This window comes from Panthera onca, chromosome D1 (genome assembly GCF_046562875.1).
Source record: "Panthera onca isolate mPanOnc1 chromosome D1, mPanOnc1 haplotype 2, whole genome shotgun sequence".
Lineage (NCBI taxonomy): Eukaryota > Metazoa > Chordata > Mammalia > Carnivora > Felidae > Panthera > Panthera onca.
Genome location: NC_138348.1, coordinates 25,600,154 through 25,619,942, shown reverse-complemented (window position 1 = coordinate 25,619,942; position 19,789 = coordinate 25,600,154). Strand labels below are relative to the sequence as shown.

The window sequence follows — 19,789 nt, the reverse complement described above, 5'->3', positions numbered from 1 at the left end:
TGTGTGTGGGGGGGGTATTCAAGGCACGTGTTGGTTGCATGTCAGAAAATCTGCATTTTCTACTCTTGGTTCTTCCATCGGAAGCTGAAGAAAGGTCCTTTTTTACTTGGCTTCATGGCTTGTGAGTGGGAGCTCTTTGGTCCTGCCTTCGTCGGTTTTATTTCCTCAGCTGTTCTGGGTTGCAGTAACTAGTCCCATGTTTGGGGCCTCTTTTGTAAACTCTTTTAAGACCAGGACCATAACTACTCTACGTTGGACATATTGGGTTAAATAAAATGTATTATACCTGTTCCTTTTTACTTTCTGGCTACTAGAAACATTTAAATTACATATGTGGTTTGTATTGTGTTTGTTTTTTTTTTAGGTTTATTTATTTATTTTGAGAGAGAGAGAGACAGAGTGAGCAAGCTAGCAGGGGAGGAGCAGAGAGAGAGAGAGAGAGAGAGAGAGAGAGAATCCCAAGCAGGCTCTGCACTGTCAGCACAGAGCCTGATGCAGGGCTCGATCTCACAAACCATGAGATCATGACCTGAGCTGAGATCAAGAATTGCACACTTAACTGACTGAGCCCCCCAGGTGCCCCTGCATTGTGTTTCTATTAGACAGTGCTGGTTACAGCCCTCTCTCTCTGTCCATTTAGTAAACTGCATGGACCCACCTGGGTTACATGGCTGGGTTGAGGGTTTGGGGTAGAGGTGGGCGTGAGGTGCTCTGAGTGGCTAGCGTAGACCCCTGTAGTGAGGTGTAGTGAGTTAATGGTGGTCCCCCCAGAGATTCGTCTACCCTGAACCTGTGAATGTGACTTTATTTGGAGAAAGGGTCTTTGCAGTTGTAATGAAGTTGAGGATCTTGAGAGGATACCATGCTAGATTATCTGGGTGGGCCCTCAGTCTAATGACATTGTCCTTATAAGAGGAGGAGACACAGAGAAGAAGGTCGTGTGAAGACAGGCAGAGGTTGGAGGAACGCCAGGGATTGCCAGCAGCCCCCAGAAGCTAGGAAAGAGGCAGGGATGGATTCTCCTGGAGAGTCTCCAGAAGGAAGCACCCTATCAACACCTCGATTTCGCACTCCTGTCCTCCAGGATTGTGAGAGAATGACTTCTGTTGATGTGAGCCGCCCAGCGTGTGGTCATCTGTCTCAGAGACCCTGAGAAGCTCACCCATGAGGAGGTGGCACCCCACTGTGTCTGATGGAGGCAGGGGAGGAGTTCCCTGAAGGGACCGGAAGAAACCAGCGCAAAAATGGGCTGGGCTGTTAAGCTGTCGCTGTCACAGACCCCTGCCCCAACCTATAGAATTTATTCTGGGTATCAAAAGTGATGGCATATACAAAGTGTCTGCCTTAGTTTCCACAGCGAAGGAAGTTTTCGTTATTACGGTGGAAGGTGCTACGCCACTCTCCTCAACCTTGACGATGAGATGGGGGCTGATTGTGCCAGTGATGCTAGTTAGTAGTCTGGAGACCCTTCACGTCTGGGCATTTTGCGGGTGTCTTGTGAGGCCATCTGCCAGGTTTTCGGGTTATTTCCCCTATTTATTTTGTTGCATGGGGAAGAAAGAGGAGAAGTTTGCTGATTCTGAGGGGTTTTTCCTGCTTGGTGAGAAATCTGCTGTCTTTTTGGTGCTCGCTAAATACTTGAATTGGATCACTCCATTTTGGGGCAAATGGTGTTATTCTCTAGTTTACCTAGAGATTTTGGGCTCCCACCAAAAAGTTTTAGAAAAGGCGCTCTCATATTACTAATTGCAGAATAAACATTTCCAGCCCCATGTGCAGCAGACTTATTTGGCCAGTATTTATGCTGGTGGGGAAGAGAAAGAGTATTTGTTGACTGTCCACAGTACCTCCGGCAGTTTTGTGCAATCATTTTCGTTAATTTCTCACGCTAGGCCTGCAAGGTAAGCGGTATTGCCCGATTGATAGATATACTCCCTGGGGGGGGGAAGTGACCTGTCCAGGGACACGTGGTAAGTGGGAAAACGGAGAGTCCCAATCGAGCCAGTCTTGCCTTTTCTCTGAGAAAATGGTGACACGGTAGCAAAATGCGTAGAACAGGTCATCTCGGCTGGTTCGGTGAGGTGGGCGTTGTTGGGGTGGGTTGTGGGTGGCGAGAAAGTCTCTGCCCTCCCCTGGAATCCTCACACTCTGGGAGACTCAGAGGCACCTCTGCATAGCTCATTTTGAAAATCATTGTTCCTTACTTGATGACTCCCTCATTCACCCTGTGTCTCTGATTCTGCGGGTCGTCCATTGTGTTTGTCCCTTCAGTTATTAACCTTTAGCATTTTGAGGTTTTCATTTTAGATGAGTCAGGCCATGTAGCGGGCCCCATGGGAGAACGTGTTTCTGCAGATTCTGTAAGTTGGCCTGCTGAGGTGGTGGAACTTTCTGGAGAATGGGGTGGTAATGCTGAAAGTCACTGGGGCCTTTTAGGGGCACCTGGGTGGCTCACTTGGCTAAGAGTCTCTTGGGGCGCCTGGGTGGCTCAGTCGGTTGGAGCATCCGACTCCGGCTCGGGTCGTGATCTCACGATTCGTGGGTTCGAGCCCTGCGTCAGGCTCTGTGCTGACAGCTCGGAGCCTGGAGCCTGCTTCGGATTCTGTGTCTCCCTCTCTCTCTGCTCCTCCCCCACTCAGCTCTGTCTCTCTCTCAAAAAATAAACATTTAAGAAGAAAAAAAAGAGTCTCTTTTGGCTCAGGTCATGATTTCACAGTTGGTGAGATCAAGCCCCGAGTCAGGCTCTGTGCTGAAAGCTGTGGAGCCTGCTTGGGATTCTCTCTCTGCCCCTCCCCTGCTTGCGCGCTCTCTCTCTCTCTCTTTCTCTCTCTCAAAGTAAATAAATTTTTAAAAAAGTGGGACCTTTTAGTGCCTGGGCCCCAGTCAGGCTCTGGGTCTTGGAATTTAACCAGCTACTTTATAGTGGTATATGCTCATGCAGAGATGTATGTTAGAGAATGTGTTAGTCACGGTAGGACAGCTCTTTGCTGCAGTACGGTTTCCCCAGTAGTCCAGTGGTTTAACACATAAAAGCCTGTGCTTCACTTACACAAAGACTCTGGCAGGAATCTACTCCTCATGGTGACTTTGTCCCGGGGTTGGCAGGACTTGTCAGGTGCTGGTTCTTCTGTTCTTAACCCTGAAAGTGATAGGAGTCACTTTTGTCCGCCTTCCGTTGGCCCACACCAGTCATGTGGGCTGCCCGGCCTGGGAAGTGGGGGCAGTGGGGTGGTACAGACGGGCCTGGTGGTATAGACGATATAGACGGGGGTGAGTACCACTCTCTGCCACGGAGCGCACAGAGAGCATGCCTGTTGGTGATGGGTTCGCTAACTCCGAGTAAGTGCTCAGGCCCATTTGCTTGAGAAAAAAATGAAGAGTCAGGGGCTGTATTTCTGTGAATCTTTTACTGGCTCTCTTCCTCACACCTTCTCAGCACTCAGCAAACGTTGGCTGAGTTGAATGAATGAGACGTTTAAAATCTGGGTCCGATGGGCAGTGCTTCTTCCCTTAGACAGAGGTTCAGGGTCCACGCTGATCCAGGATGACCTCTTCTTCACCTGGTTACATCTGCAAAAGAACCTCTTTACAAATAGGTCCCATTCATAGTTACTGGAGGTCAGAACTTGAACATAGCTTTGTGGGGCAGGGACACACGATTCTACCCTTTACAGTAGTGTAGGTAAAGGATTAACACAATATGCACACATAGTAGGCCCTCATTAAATAATAGTTTCCATTACTCTTCTCAAGACAGTGCTTGGGAAAACCCATACAGACCTTTGAGGTTTATAGTGTCAATAAAACGAGAGCATTTTCTGTTGTTTTTGATAACGCATAGCTCTTATTTGCAATATGATGTTCTTCTAGGGCATGTATACGAGATGCCGTGCATCTCAATTACAGAATACGTTTGGCATTTGGATTTTGAGTGACTTTAGCCCAGTGCTGTCGGTTTCCTTTGGGCACTTTTGTCTTGCTTAACGATGCAAAACAGAAAATGCACACCAATGGTTCCCCAAAATGAGGACTCTCGTTATTGCTCCTTTTTTTTTTACCTCTGGGGCCCCAAACTGCAGAAGCTTATTTACTGCAAGGCAATGAGGGCTCTAAATCTCCCGCCTCCATATATTACATTCTGTATTACACTCAAACTTGGTGAAATTAATTGTGGCCAAGGCAGGGGAGACAGGAAAAACCTATAATGGTTTATCATATTTTGCAGGCTTTGTGAGGGCCATAAATTTAAGGCATATAGGAATTGTATTTATTCTTTAGATTTCACAGATTTGTCATGTTCCCTTTCTCTGAGGATGACAAGTTCTTTAAGACAATGGAGTCTCTGGTTTTGGAATAGAAAGAGGGGAATGATGGAGATGTTCTCAGTGTCCCAGATGACCACAGAGTCCTTGCTCTCAAGCTTCTTGAGTTTCATGCCTGTTAATAGTTAAATTATTAATGCAGGTTTGCTAGTGGAGGGAGTTGCTTTTGACCATCGCCTCTCCTCTAGTATCAGCTCTTTTATAGCTGCAGTTGTAGGAGTCAGATTTCATATGGAGCAGTTTATAAATTGAATAGCGTGTGTGTGTGTGTGTGTGTGTGTGTGTGTGTGCGTGTGTGTGTGTGTATTGGAAAGAGCCTGTAGTGGCCTCTCACTGTGTCTTGTGAGTGCCCTTGTGTCTGAAACCTTGCGATGTAGAAATTTACATCTTGGAATTCGACCCAACTTGGAGCTGGCTCAAACAAGGAAATTGACCTAATACTGAATTCTGCTGATAGTTCAGCAGCTTCTGTCAGCAAGGAAATGGCCCCTCTCCCAATCTGTTTGGACAGTGAAGTTGCATATTCGTAGGGTTGAAATTCTCTGAAATGATAGGTTCTTGAAGATTTGCCCCCAGATTCTCTGGTGGCCGCATCAATAAGAATGCAGCTTTGATTTGATGATCTTTATTTTCTTTCCTGAAGCAAAAGTCCATAGAATTGATTAAAAAAAAAAAATCTCAGAATGATGTAGTTATCCCTCAGTAACCCTCTAGGCCCCTGGCATCAAACTTTTTTGATAGTAACCCAAAGAAACACATTTATGTGTGTACACAGACATTTGGACACAAATGGTTCATTGCTGTGTTATTCATGACAGCCCCAAAGTGGTAATTACATTGCTGTCATCAGTGGATGGATGGGTAAATAAATGTATTATACTCATGCCATGGAATATTATACAGCCATAAAAAGGAATGAAGTAATGATACATGTTGTATCATGACCGGACCTTGAGATCATTATACTAAGCGAAAGAAGCGAGACACAAAACACCACATGGTGTATGATTCTGTTTATATGAAGTGTCCAGAATAGGTAAATCCTTGGAGACAGAAAGTAGTTTGGTGGTAGCCCAAGCTTGAGAAGAAATGGAGAGTGAATGCTAATGGGCATGTGGTTTCCTTTTGGGGTGATGAAATGTCCCAAAACCAATGTGGTTATGGTTGTGTAACTCTGAATTTACTAAAAGCCATTAAGTTGCATACTTTTAAGGTAAAAGTATGGGTAAATTGTATGGTATGTGAATTATATCTCAGTCATGCTGTTAAAAATCACATTTATAGGGGCGCCTGGGTGGCTCAGTCAGTTAAGTGTCTGACTTCAGCTCAGGTCATGATCTTGTGCTTTGCAGGTTCAAGTCGCATGTCAGACTTTCTGTTGTCAGCACAGAGCCAGCATCAGATCCTCTCCCCCCCACCCTTCCCCTCCCCTGCTGCATCTCTCTCTCTCTCTCAAAAATAAGCATTTTTTAAAAAATCACATTTACATTGCAATCTAGATCATCTATATGAAGCTCAATCAAAACCTACTCTTCTGTGTCTATTACACTCTGATCGTTTCCAATCTCTTCCATTCAATTTCTTTAAAAAGTTGCTGGCTGTTTCCCACCAAATTAATTTTCCATAACCTGTACATTGATAGATTCCTCTCCATTTTACAGATGAAAAAACCGAGTCCCAGGGCTTAAGACGTGGGTGCAGGGGTACCCAGTGTATTAATGACCAAGCTGAGACTATAAGCTGAACCTTCTGACACCCAGGCCCTCTGTGCCAGCCCAGAGGTTGGGTGTTCTTTTTTAAAAGATTAAGCAGAATTTGGGGTTAAAAAAAGGTACCGGCAATGAATAGCCTCGTTGTAAACACCTTCACGTGGAGTCTGGAGTGGTTAGGAAAGCTCAGGACGCGAGAGGACTGATTGCATGGTTTTGCCTTGGGCACAGTATTCAGTGCGCCTACACCCCATGGCCACAGCTTATGCGGGGGGGGGGGGGGGGGGGGCATCTGTTTAGGTTTCAAATGAAGATTCTATTTTCTGAGCATTGTGGGGTAAACACTTGAGAAGTTTCTGGCTGTTATTTAGACTCCCTGGCTTCTAGCCCTTCCGCTGCAAGTAAAATTCGAGGTAGGGATTGATAGAAAATTGAGTAAGTACACACAAGGAATTAGGAGAGAAGGGGAGCTGGTGTGTCCCTACAGCTCTTGGATCAGCTGTTTGGTGCCAGTGAATTGTCAATGAACACAGCACAGCCTTGGCCAGAGATGCAAAGACGAGAGAATTTTCTCCGGGGAAAGGATGGGGAGGGAGGGGGAGGGCAGAGGTACCGAGAAGGGCCCGGTCACTGTAGGTACGTACTTCATTCTCTACAGGGTTCATTTCTGAGTCTCTAGGAGCTGATTCAGACCTGCTGTCCCCTCCTGTGGCCCTTGAGAGGCCATTTCGTGGCCAGGGCTATTTTTTTTTTTTTTTTTTTAATAAGTTTTGCTCAACATTTGGACAGAACACCGTACCTCCTTGGTTAATAATTATTTGCCTAAATACTTGCTCCTTCGTCATGGGACCATCTCCTGGGTTAAAAAGACTCACGTGGAAATAAAGGTTTTCTTTAAAATTTTTTTAAAGTGTATTCATTTTTCACAGAGTGCGAGCGGGGGAGGGGCAGAGAGAGAGGGAGACACAGAATCCGAAGCAGGTTCCAGGCTCTGAGCTGTCAGCACAGAGCCTGACCCAGGGCTTGAACTCGCGAACCATGAGACCATGACCTGAACTGAGGTTGGATTCTTAACCGACTGAGCCACCCAGGCACCCCAAACATCTTATTTTCTTCCTCCCCTTATGAATGGAGTGCTGGTCAAAGGGTCCACCTCAGGAAGAGAAAATCCTGTCTGCGGTGAGGGGTCCGAGCTGGAGGTGGGAGGTGGATGGAGGGGCGGCCCGTCCTTCCACAGGGTTGGCCTCCAGCAGGGCTGTGGTTGCCCCCCTTGGTGCCTAGAAGGGAAATTCCACCATTGGCTGGGTTTCCTGACTGCGGCCAGAGCCCCCTGTGCGCGTGGCAGTGTGGGTTGAGCTCTGGTTGACCAAGAACCCATGTCCGTCCTTGCCCAATTGAGAAAGCCAGGGGCCAGGAGCGTGACAAAGAGAATCAGAGCAGCAGATGTAAATAATACATAACAAAATAGTAATGATTAACCTTTTTTGGTGTAAAGCCTCTTTCAAACCGTGCCACCTTCTCAGCGGGAGAGGCTAAGATGCTCCCAGCTCTGGCTGGCCCGCCTCCAGGCCCAGCCCCTCCACATGCTCCTGTGTAACCTTGGGAATGTGGTGTCACCTCTTTCAAACCTCAGTTTCCTCATCTAGCACACCGGGACAGTCATATGCTTGCCTGGAGGGATGACAGCCGACTGGCATAAGGTGAAACATGACAGCGCATAGCCTACAGAATGGCCTCTATTCCGTGCTCCAAAATGATGGCTATTTTTATGAGTAGGCAGCACCTTTCCTTATTCCCATTCAACAGATTGGGATGCTGAGGCACAAGTAGGTTGTATGGCTGGCTCGAGGTAGTTGGGGCCTGTCCGACCTTAGACCTCTTTTTTTTTTTTTTTAACCCATGTTGTCCTTGTGAGTCATCTGATGAATGGCTGTAGGTGTTGAGCTTAGGGAAGACAGGGTGGTGGGTGGGGGTCTGTGCTGCTTATTCAGATTTCTGGTCTGCCCAGAGGGAGTTGACTCTCCCAGGTGACCTCAAGGATGTACACTGCAGGAGGGCCATCACACAGCCCGTAGGAGTGGACCTGTGTCCCTCCCTTCCCTCTTCCTCTGTTCCGGGCATTGCTGAGGCTGAGGTGTTTTCCACTGCCCTTTTGAACTGAAGGACTCAGCTGACTGCTGGTTGTGCAAATTCCTTTGTCTTCCAGTTTCAGTATGCGTGTGCCTTCTGTTCGTTTTGTCTGTCGGAGATTGTAATCTGTCGTGGCAGATCAAGGCCCTTTCCTTCCCTCCCTCCCTCTTCTTTGATGCTGGCACATTCCTCGCGGCTAATAAGTATTGGATGCTCCCAAGAAACAGAATAAACACATTTAATACTGGATTGATTCTCTGAGGCCTTCCCGCCCCGTCTCCTCTGGGCTGGAGCATACTCACTCTTTGTCAGTCTTGCGCGCTCAACTGTGCGAGGCTTAGAGCCTGTTGGGCAAGATGATTAAAAACAAAACAAAACAAAAAAACCCATCCTGGAATGAACCTCTGGAGACGATTACCCTGGGTTCCCTTGGAAGATATCCTGTGTGGTTCCAGGGTGGTGGAAGACGGGAGTCTCGGGTGCGTGGTTTGTTTGCGAAGGCTGCCGCGCTCTGAGTGGGGCCTCGGTCTTGTGGCTCGAGGAATCCCGCGGCCTCTGGGTGGTAGTAGTAAAAGCAGTTTAAAGCAGGCTCATTACTGGACCAGTTATTGCTTTTGTTCAGAATGGCCCATCTAAGTCAGGCCCTATTAAATACAGCAATTTAACTGACACTTAGCGTCTTTAAGGAGATAAATTATCCTTTGGCCTGGTCACCTCCACTTTGAAATCTGATCATTGGTACGGGCCCTGGGAGAGTAGTTCAGGCGGATGCGTTTGCTCACAGAAGCCACATTTCAGTCATTTGTTCAGGACACATTTACTGAGGACCTACTCTGTACCTGATACCCCTGTAAAGCCTGGCTATGTGACGTGGGCCCTGCTTTTAAGGTGCTCACGGCTTTTGTTCGGGCATGAAACATGGAGTGAGCACCTACTGTGTGCAGAGCCCCATGCCTGGCGTTGTGCAGGAGACTGAATAACGGCGGCAGGTGCGTACCGGTGGGGCCCTTACCTTTTGTGCAGAGGGCCGCCGTGGAGTCATTTACCTGGGCACAGCCTGGAACCGAGTGTGCGTTGTGAGAGAGGTGCGGCAAGTGCCGTGAGGGTGGAGGAAGGAGCCGGTCGTTCTGTGGGCTGGAGAGAGGAAAGCTTTATGGCGGAGGTGACATCTGTTGATCTTTGAAGGAGGGCCTCTCTGATGAGAGGAACTTAAAGCAGGGCTCCTTCTCTAGGACGTAGACTGGAGCCAGCAGCCTCCCCAGACTGAGGCTGCGCCTTTGCCCATCTCTCTTGACAACTGCATGGACGCTCCTGGGTGTTCTCGTTTGCGTGCCTCTTTGCACGGCTGCTGTGTTCTCACCCTCCCCACCCCTGCCTCCAGGCTTCAGTGCACACCATCCCAGCCCCGTCTCCCTCAGTCTCTTCCTGCTCAGCTCCCGTGTCTCGCTGACCCACTTGTGCCCTAATCCTAAAAACCCTAAGGGAGAAATTTGGGCCGCCTGTCCATGTTTTCTGGCCACGCCCTGCATGCCGCTGGCGCCTGGCAATCCCATCTTGGATTCAGGCTTGCCTGGCTCAGGCAGCAGTAGTCAGGGTCCGGCACAAATGACTATGGTGACCGGCTCATCATGCGCCCTGGGCACGGCAACATCCAAGAAAGGTGGGTCATGTGTCCTTTGGGTCCAGCATTGTCGCCCGAGAGAAGATCTCTGCAAGTGCCTGTGGAGATGTGTGTGAGATTGTGCACTGCAGCTCTGTTGGCAGTAGTGAAACATTGGAGAAAGTCTTGTTGACCATTTAAGGAGACTGAGTAAATAAATGGCGGTGCCATCACAAACTGGAGTGCTATCCAGCGACGACAATGAATAGACCAGATCTTCAAATGCTGATACGGATAAATCTCTAAAGAAATTTCGAGTGGGAAAGAGGAAAGATCTATATGGTATGTGCCACTTGAGTTTATTTTAAAACTAGAAAAACTGTATGTCTGTCTACCCAAGTAGTATCTATATATCTGTATATAGTGAGTGTATGTAGGTGCAAAATTATATATGCACATGCATCTGTATGTTATACATGGGTGTATATATACATATATAACATACATATGAAACATGCACATACAATTGAGTTATGCATGTGTTGTAAAAGTAGTAAACAGAAGATACACGCCGGGATTGTAGTTACCTCTGGGATGACGGGGTGGGAAGGGCCTCTCAACCATCCATCTCACTAGTGTTTTATTCCTTAAGAAAGGTGAAATACGGCAGAATATTGGTATTTGTGAATTTGGTGCTCTGGGTACATGAGTCTACTATGTTAAAATCCCTATTTCTTCATATGTTTGAAATATTTCATATCATTAAACAGTATGTTTACAGAATAGGCGATTGATTATGTGGGATGTCTGGGACGTAGCTTGTGAGGAGGAATGTTCTGGATGAAACACGTAGAAAGGTAGGTGGAACCTCGGTCATGCAGGCTCCGAGGCTTGCAGCCAGTGAGGTTCTGGATGTTGGAGTTGGGGAGACTTGACGGGCGGACAGTGACGTGATCGGTCTTCAGCGTGAAGAGTCGCCATGGGGGAAAGAGCCCGGGGGCGCAGAGTTCGGGTATGAAGTGGTCCAGGCAGAGTGGGTCAAGGCCAGACACAGGAAGGAAGGGGAGGATGAATCTGAGAGCCCTGAGGTGAAGCAGCAGGACCTGGTGAAGTCAGGATGTGATGACCACATTCTAGTGGAGCCCTGGCCACTCCAAGGGAGGATTGGCTGTGGAAGTGGTACAACTGGTTTAACCCGACCCCGGGGCTGAGGGTTGTAGCAGGTCAGCGGTACTTCCTCTGTCAGGAAAAGTGCGAGGAAAAGCAGGTGCTGGAAGAGAGCTTGGAGAAAACAATGGCTCTGAGGAGAAGGCGGCTGTCTCCCAGAGTCTGACTGGTCAGGTATGGAGTCTATAAGGTTTTGTGATTTGAGCGTCATGTGGATGTGTGCTCAAAATGGAAAGTACCTACTGTATCTCCAAGTCACACACTCGATGTCACTCACTACAGAAATGTCCTGTGGAGGAATTCTTTAAATAATAGGCTCCGTTTCTGCATTACTGTGCACTGTCTTTATCAAAAAAAAAAAAAAATCTTTTAATTGAATTATTAGGTGGAAATGGTCTCTGGGGAGTCAAAGTGCCACCTGCTTTGTATGACATTTGGGTTCTGTAATGGTCTCTGTCCCCATGAAAATTGTGAAAAATATCTCAGTGGGACTTCCAAAAAAAGAAAAAAAAAGAAATAAGATTGTGGAAAATAACTTTTATTGCTATCGTTCCTGTTATTTCTTGTTGAAAGTTCAGTTAACTGGAACGAAGAAAATAAAAATCATCAGTGAATCCTACCGTTCAGAAAGAAACTGGCGTATCCTTCTTTTGGATACTTTACGTGTGTGTGTGCGGGTATGTAGTTTTATACTTTCTGTTTCCATCTTAAATGTGCTGAAGATTTTTCTATTTATTAAAACATTTCTATTTTATTTTTTATATTTTTAACATTTATTTACTTAGAGAGAGAGAGAGAAAAGAGAGTGCACATGTGTGAGTGGGGGCGGGGCAGAGAGGGGGAGAGAGAATCCCACGCAGGCTCCACACTGTCAGCTCAGAGCCCGATGCGGGGCTTGATCTCACGAATGGCAAGATCATGACCGGAGCCGAAATCAAGAGTTGGATGGACGCTTAACCAACTGAGCCACCCAGGCGCCCCGAAACATTTCTATTTTAGTGCATCCTCAGTCTTCTCTACCCCAACTCTATCGTTCAGAATAATTCTTATCAGCTTCATTTCTGTGGTCTGTATTAGGAAAACAGTAGACTTCTTCGTTATTTGCCTCCCAACTCAGGATGGTTATTCTAGCAAGAATTGATTGTTTGGAACCCCACGGTGCCCCTCTTGACTGGGCTGCCTTTCCTTGAGGGAGAATGCTTCCACAGCCCTGCCCCCAGTACTTCTAAGCTTGTTGTAATGGCTGCATTGAATTCCGTCCAATAGATGTTCCGTAATTTATTGCTCTAATTTTGGGCATTTGTGTTGTTTCCAAGTTTGTGTTTATTTTAAACATCGTCGTGGATAGCATATTTGTAGCTATTATTTGTGCACATCTAGTCATTTCGGTAGATTAAAAACAATTCCCAGAATTTCCACATCCATTTGTGCCCCCTCAGCATTGAATGGGCACAAGTAGACACAGTTGCCTTAGACTAGGTCCTACGGGCAGGGCCCCAGAGCTTCCTGCCTTGTGCGTATGTTGTCACTGTCTTCCTGTGTCATCCTTATCATTCATGCCGTCAACAACGAGAGTCATAGCTGGTACCGTGTTGTTCTGTTAGTGCTACTGCCCGGACCAGAGAGGAGCACGTGAGGTCGTTTCACTGAGCTCCGTGGATGCCCTCAGTTAGCATCATCTGCTGCTGCCCCCTCACCCCCTTTTTTTAAACCTCTTGGCTCTTTGTCTTAGCACCCACCCTGGGTCACAGTGGGTCTTCCCAATCCAGACTGGGGAGGGCCCCCCAGAATGCCACCTAGCTGTAGGATGGTTAAGTCTGACCTCACAGAAAGGGCCCCAGGCGTCCAGAACTGTGGCTCTAGATAAATGGCTTTCAAATGATTTTTATCTTTGCCTTTTTAGGTGGGTCAGGGGCCCCTGTGGTGCACCAACCCCACTGCTTCCCACTTTTTATAGAAATGAATTAGAGAGGGACCGCCTAAGTGATAAGGTAGTATTTATACACCCGAATCTCACGGTCATCCTACAAATTTATTAAGGTAAGGGCAGCCATTGTGCATACCAGTGTGTCAGCTTTATTCATTAGGCTTCTGGTAGAAAGTAATCTTGCACGTGTTATTAGGTTACCATACACATTTTTGTTAGGTAAAGCCATACACATTTCCAATTACGACAAAGAATGTGCAATTTCCTGGAGTCAGGATTGAGGTCATAACCTTGAGTGCTCAGGAATTCCAGGTTTAATTAATCCACCAAATGATGATTACTAAGAGGAAATGTCCTATCAATATTAACCGCGACAAGACGGCGGTCTGGCTGTGACACGTCACTCTTGTCAAGCCCTTAAATCTTAACTTATCTGGTGGGTCCAGGCAGTGTCTCTCATCGGGGTGAGTGCGTCCCCTCTGGAAGCCAGCCACGCTGACTTCGGTCCCGCCTTCTCCGTAAGTGCACACTGCACGCGAATCTTATGGAACTTACTGGGTTGCTTTTCCCCAGCACTACCTGTGTTTTCTGAGCCTTGCTTCCCTGCTCCAGTGAAATCCCTTCGGTCAGGAGACCCGCGAGCTTTTTCCAAGCAAGGTGGTGTCAGAGAGATTTCATTTTACAGTAAAAAGAGTCCTTCTTTGTCAGGCTTCTTGGAAGGAATGGGCTGTTTTCAGCGCCTTTGCCTTTCTTCTGAGAAGTCACACTCCAGGGAGGGAGCCATTATCTTAGTTCAGCTCGGATCGCATTGCCTTCCTTTGGACTGGAGAGCGGAGGACCCTTGATTGTAGCCCCGTGGCATTGTAGCCATCGAGAAAGAGCTCATTCTAATAAAGCAGAAGGAGAAGTGCATGCCAACAAACTTGAACCAAAGCCAGCCACCGGTGTCTACTATAGCTGTGACTTGAGAACGGCCAGCTCACTCCTCCTCCCGCTGGAAGTGTGGGCTCAGGGACCTTGTGGGCAGGCAGTACCATTTGATGTTCTTCCTCTGGCTCCAGCAGTTTGGTGCTTTTTCTCCCTGAATCACGTAGGCTGCATAGTTACCAGATTTATGGTGAATTCACAGATGAGGATCTTAGGTTAGAGGGAAAAGTCTTGAATTTAGGAGCTATATAGAGGGGTTAAATTTTTGGCTCTGCTACTTATGAGCTGGATGATCTTGACTTTTCCCGGCCTTGGTTTCTCATGGGTGCAGTCGAGGGAAGGGGACACCCCCCAGAGTTGTTCTGAGAATTAAGTGGAACAGCCTCGGTGGAGACAGCGAGCTCTGTGGCCAGGACGTGGGAGGTACTGAATGACTGGGTGGTGTTTTCTCCTTCTCCCCAGAGTCCCGATGAGCATCTGCGGTGGCTGTTGGGTTGAAGAGCATGAGTTGGAGGGTCACACAGTCCTGGTTCCACTACTCTCTGATTATGTCACCTTGGGCAAGGTATTTAACTTTCCAAGCCTCTGTAAAGGAAAGCCAACTTTCCCTCCTCTGTAAAGTTGGCAGTAGTTCCTTCCTGCCCCGTGTGGCTGGGATCAGTGAAAATGCAGGTTTTGTGTACTCTGTTCAGTGCCCGGCACATAGGCAGTGCTCTGTTACACGGGGTGAAATCCGATGGGCTCACGCCCACGGATCCAGACCTCACTTCTGGCTGTATCGGCCCTGTTGCACCTGATGCCTGTTCTCCTTGCAGGAAAAGCAGCCCTTGTGTTGCAAGCAGAACGAAGCCGCTGCTCTTAAATCACCACGCTGCTCAGTTTTCAGCCCTATGGGTCCCCTGTTTGTGTCTTGTTTCGGGTCAGTCCATTTTCAGCTCCACGCAGTGGGCTTCAGTCACTCCCTCTCAATCTGCAGGGAGAAAGTTAACAATTCCGATTCCAAGAGCTTTGGAAAAGTCTCACCTCCCCGGCAGGCATTACTTATTTATGCTTTAATCTTCGTAGATTGCTCGGAGTTGCTCTCAAGCTGTCCCGAAAGCCCCCAGTAAGCGGAAGTAGTGCATGCACCCAGAGTAATTAATGCACTTTCTACTAGAGACGGAACGTGTAATTTGCAGGAATGTGTGTCAAGACCCACCCTGCTAAATTTATACCCTGTAATTTGCAACGTTAGCTGGCACCAAATCGGCAGATTGGTGAGTCTAGCCTACCTGCTTTGCAATTATATCTGCTGGCTGGTGTTGCAGGATTGAGTAACTGGAGATCTCAATCATTTAAGTAAATTAGAACTGGCTCCTGGGACCCATCTGAGATCACCCTCAGGTACAGGAGACTGGTTAATGATGTTTTCCTTTGTACCAGCTTGAGAGGCTCTGATGAGGGCGAGGAAGGGAAGAGTCTAAGACAAGTCTTCGGGCTTCTGTGGATGTGGGCGGACCATAGGCCGTGGGAAGGCCTCTCCTCAGGAGCACCCCCCCCCCCCAGCCCCCCACCCCTGCCACGCCACGGGCCTCTGGAAAAGAAAAACACAAAACTAATATAACAGAAATGGTTTTATGGTCTGTTTTATGAGCTGTATCAGCCCTAATAATCGGCTCTGGGGAGATTCTTGTTAGTTCTTAAAACTGGAAGTCACTTTGCAGCCTCTGCAGACCAGTGATTTTTGTAAAACCCTCGTAAATTTTCTTTTTTGGGAAGACTTGCAGGAGAATCTTCTAGGCTGAAGTGCAGGCTTCTTGTTCTGTGGGGTGCTAGGAGGAGGGCGTGAGCCGGCTGGGTTTTCCCGTGGTTATGTTTTTGTGGCCGGATGAAAGAGTCCGGCAGAAGACAAAATGAATTGTAGGCAGACTCAGCCCTGGTATAAAGCCCAGATCCTCAATTACTTCATGTGACCTTGGGCAGATATTTAACCTCCCTGAGCAGCCTTTCCGCATTTGTGGAATGGAGCTAATGATTCCTTTGATTAAAGCTGTTATAAATATTAGATGTTTGTAAAGGCATCTGGCACATGGAGAACACTCAATAAATGGTAATTATCATCAGTGCCATTTATATTTGGGGAGGGCATATCATTTATCAGTTGTAAAGAACGCTTGGCTACACAGGCAAGGCGGACTTGGTAGACAAATTGGGTGGAATCTTTATTCTTTCAAAAAGCCATTTGTGGATACACCCTGAGGTCTGAAAATGTGGATTGGCGCTGTTTGGTGCTGTCGATGGGAGTGGGCTTGTTGCTAAAGAAAAGCCTCCCTCATCCCGAGTCCAGGGCTCATCTCTGAAGAGCGTGGGATTCCCGTTCGACCTTGGGACCTCCTCAGGGCTTGAAAAGTATAAGGAGGAATGTAGAAGCTGGAGAGAGAGAGATTCTTTCCCCCAGGAGCTGGTTGAGCTCAGGAACGGGAACTTTGCACGCTCTTACTGCGAGATTGGGTTTGCACATACACGGACAATTCTGTGGGTCCCCCCACCCGGTGGGGTGAGAAATGTGGGGCGAATATGTTCCGTGTGTGCACACGCATGCACGTGGCGCTCGTGTCTGGTGGGCGTGCACGTGTGTGCCCGGGTCTGCTCCTAAACATTTATGGGCTGGTGGGCTGCAGCTGGGAAAGGCCCGGGTTTAACTGGCTCAATATTAATAAACATGTTCCAGAGCATTGAAGCCTTTGCTTCATCTTTGTAAGAAATGAATCCCTTCTCACTCATTGCGCTTCCGCGGGAGACCGTGCTGGGCACAGAAGTACTACTTTATTTTCCTTGTAGGCTTTCCAGGTCGGACTTCGGTGTCCACCGAGGCCTTGTTTTTAAAAACATGTTTTTACAGCAGAACTACAACTATGGAGATGACAGTGGTTTCTTACCACTTTCATTATGAAAGTACTGGATGTGGTGATTTTATTTCTGTTAATCGACCATTCTCTCACCGGTCCATTTCTCTCCTCATGGGGCTGTGCCACATATCTCCTTCCGTTGTATTTGTTTCTGCCTTCTCCAGAAGTCTGAGATCAACGCCTACGCACACACCTCCGCTTTCCTCCTCCTTCCTGGTGCCCAATGAAATGGATCTCGCACCGTTCTGACGCCCGTGCTTTTCCCACATGCTTTTCCACCTTTTTCTTCCTGGAACTTCCCTGGAGAGCTCATTTCTGTGTCTTGGCATCACATCCCAGGATCCACATCCCCTTTCTGCTCTGAGACTGACCTTTTCTTTTAATTCAAATCAAATGTTTCCAGACTACAGTTTAAGTCCACCGGCTTGGGAACAGTCCTGCTCAGCAAGCCCTATGATGAATTCTTTTTGCGGGATTTGGTGTGGACTTTCATGGTCACTTGGCTGAAATGAAGGCTAAGAGAAAAGTGCAGGCAGTTTTCACTCACCTACCTGAAAAATCAGTTTCCATTAGAACAGAGATGGATTCTGCCCCCTGCCAAAGGGTTCTGTCAAAAGGGGTTAAGGTGGATTGGAGGATGAAATGGAGCTCTTTGGAAAGAACGGATCTCCCGCCCCCATTACAACACCTGAGTGTATCCTTATGAGCCGGTTTGGTGCCTGCTCAAATGCAAATGGATTTGTTCCGTTATCGGTTTGCTTATGGAACGTAGCAGAAATGTAATCCACGCAGAAAATGCTATGAGTCACTCCATCTCCTGCACACGCTTCTTTTATTATTATTATTGCGGAAAGGAGCACATCAAAAGGCAGGTCTAGGGAAACACGGTTTCCAGAAGCTTATTTGATCTGTCTTAAGAAGCAGTTATTTCCCTGAAATTAGTAACCAGTACGAGGAATTTTCCAGCTCTGCCCACCTAGCCGCCTGTTACCGTCTGAGTCTCCTCCTTGCTTCCCACCCCCCCCCCCCACTTTTCTGCATTTGTTGCCTTTGAGGTTTTGCAGACATGAAGGACACTGGTCAGAATTGTGTCCAGGGTGCCCCGAACATTCCACCAGCATAGGAGTTTGAAGCATGTCTTGTACTTGGGTGCATTTGTGTCTGGGTTATCCAAATGCTCAAATTTGAAGCCCAGTGTAACGTCCGTTATTGCTTATTACATTTCGGGATTGCCTGCCCCATGCGCCAGTGGTGCAGGCTGAGGAAATGCAAACAAAGTGCACCATTAGCCTGAGCAAAACATATAACTAGGACAGCAGATCGGCTGCCAAAACTACCATCTGCTGTTTTCTAAAGCCAAAGATTGATGACTTGGGTTGTCTCCTCCTTCAGCAAATAGTCAAAGAGACTCGATGTATTTATTTATTTAACTTTGACCAGCCTTTCGTGATATTTCTTGTTAGAAGGTGGACTGTATATTGGAGTTAGCAGAGTAAGGCCCAACTCTTTGATTCGCAGATAGATGCCTACAAATTTCCAGTAGCTTCCCAGCTGCATTTTCTTACTACTCCCCTCGCCCGGTGTCTGTTTAGGTAGAGCCACCAGGTTAACTTACACGAAGTATTTATTACTCGGTCCATGTCACTCCTCTGCTCAAGAACTGTTGCTCTTGGAGCGCCTGGCTGGCTCATCAGTCGAGCATGAGGCTTGTGATCTTGGGGTGGTGAGTTCCAGCCCCACCTTGGATATAGGGATTACTCAATGATAGTTCAAAACAAAAACCAAAAAACTGTTGCTGCTGGTTTCTCATTGTTGGCAAAGTGAAGTCTACATTCCACAGCCTGGCTTTTAAAGCTTTTCTCAGCCTTCTGTCCCTTGTTCCTCTTCGTTAATGTTTTCCTGCCTCTGCTTAGCTTAACATTTTTTTTTTAACATTTATTTATTTTTGAGACAGAGAGAGACACAGCATGAACAGGGAAGGGTCAGAGAGAGAGGGAGACACAGAATCCGAAGCAGGCTCCGGGCTCTGAGCTGTCAGCACAGAGCCCTATGCGGGGCTCGAACCCACGAACTGTGAGATCATGACCTGAGCTAAGTCTGATGCTTAACCAACTGAGCCACCCAGATGCTCCTGCTTAGCTTAAGATTTTATCTAGAATGCAAGTCTACATCTTACTCACCCTGCAAAGCCAGCCTGATTGAAAACTGTGCTGTGAAGCATTCCATGATACTTCCCTGAAAGAAATTTTTCCCTCCTTAGTGATTCCTATATCCCATGTTGTACTCCTTTTTGATGGCATTTATGACCTCAGGTTTTATAATTATAGCCATGTAGGTGCATATTCCTCTCTTCTGGTCAAACTGTAGGCTTTGAAAGTGCTCAGATCTTGTATTTATCATAATCTGAAGGACATCAGGTGCTCAGTCAGTTCTTTCTGGGTCATTGAATGCCTGTGTTAATTGAAGGAATGCTTACCACACAACAGAGCATGCGGAGGTAATGGGTCGATTTAAATATAAGGATCTTGTTTTGTGGACCCAGTGCAGTGGCACACTGTCATTGTCCAAGAGAACGTTAGCTCAAGTGGTTTGGCAGTGGGAACGCAGCAGTTGCCCAGTTTCAGATTGGATGGTTCTCCCACACTTCGGGTACATAATTGTTAGGATTTGTGCGTCAGAAGTCCCGCTATTCCGGGGCGCCTGGGTGGCGCAGTCGGTTAAGCGTCCGACTTCAGCCAGGTCACGATCTCGCGGTCCGTGAGTTCGAGCCCCGCGTCAGGCTCTGGGCTGATGGCTCGGAGCCTGTTTCCGATTCTGGGTCTCCCTCTCTCTCTGCCCCTCCCCCGTTCATGCTCTGTCTCTCTCTGTCCCAAAAATAAATAAAAAACGTTGAAAAAAAAAAAAAAAAAAAAAAAAGAAGTCCCGCTATTCCAATAACACTCGATTTGTGACTTTGAAAGGTGGTCCGTTTGTGCTGTCTTGGGAACACGATGGTGGTGGAGGGAGGAGTGTTTTGGGAAGCCAGATGGACCTTGATCTGCATCCCAGTGCTCATTGACTGTTTTGTCATCTTGAACCTCGGTTTTTCCATCTGTAAAATGGGCATAAAATCTAGTCAG

The 19,789-nt window shown here is 47.4% G+C and overlaps 1 protein-coding gene across 3 annotated transcripts in view; it reads left to right on the top strand.

Annotated features, from left to right (window-relative positions):
* The window catches only part of LDLRAD3 (low density lipoprotein receptor class A domain containing 3), a 240,064-nt gene that overhangs the window by 30,210 nt on the left and 190,065 nt on the right, over positions 1-19,789 (top strand). Inside the window, exon 1 of one of the 3 annotated variants that reach the window (XM_060606369.3) lies at positions 14,245-14,347. The exons of the other annotated variants lie outside the window; for them this stretch is intronic. The gene's annotated coding sequence lies outside the window, so the exon portion shown is untranslated. Of the gene's footprint in view, positions 1-14,244; positions 14,348-19,789 lie in introns of those variants that run through there. 3 annotated transcript variants of the gene reach the window in all.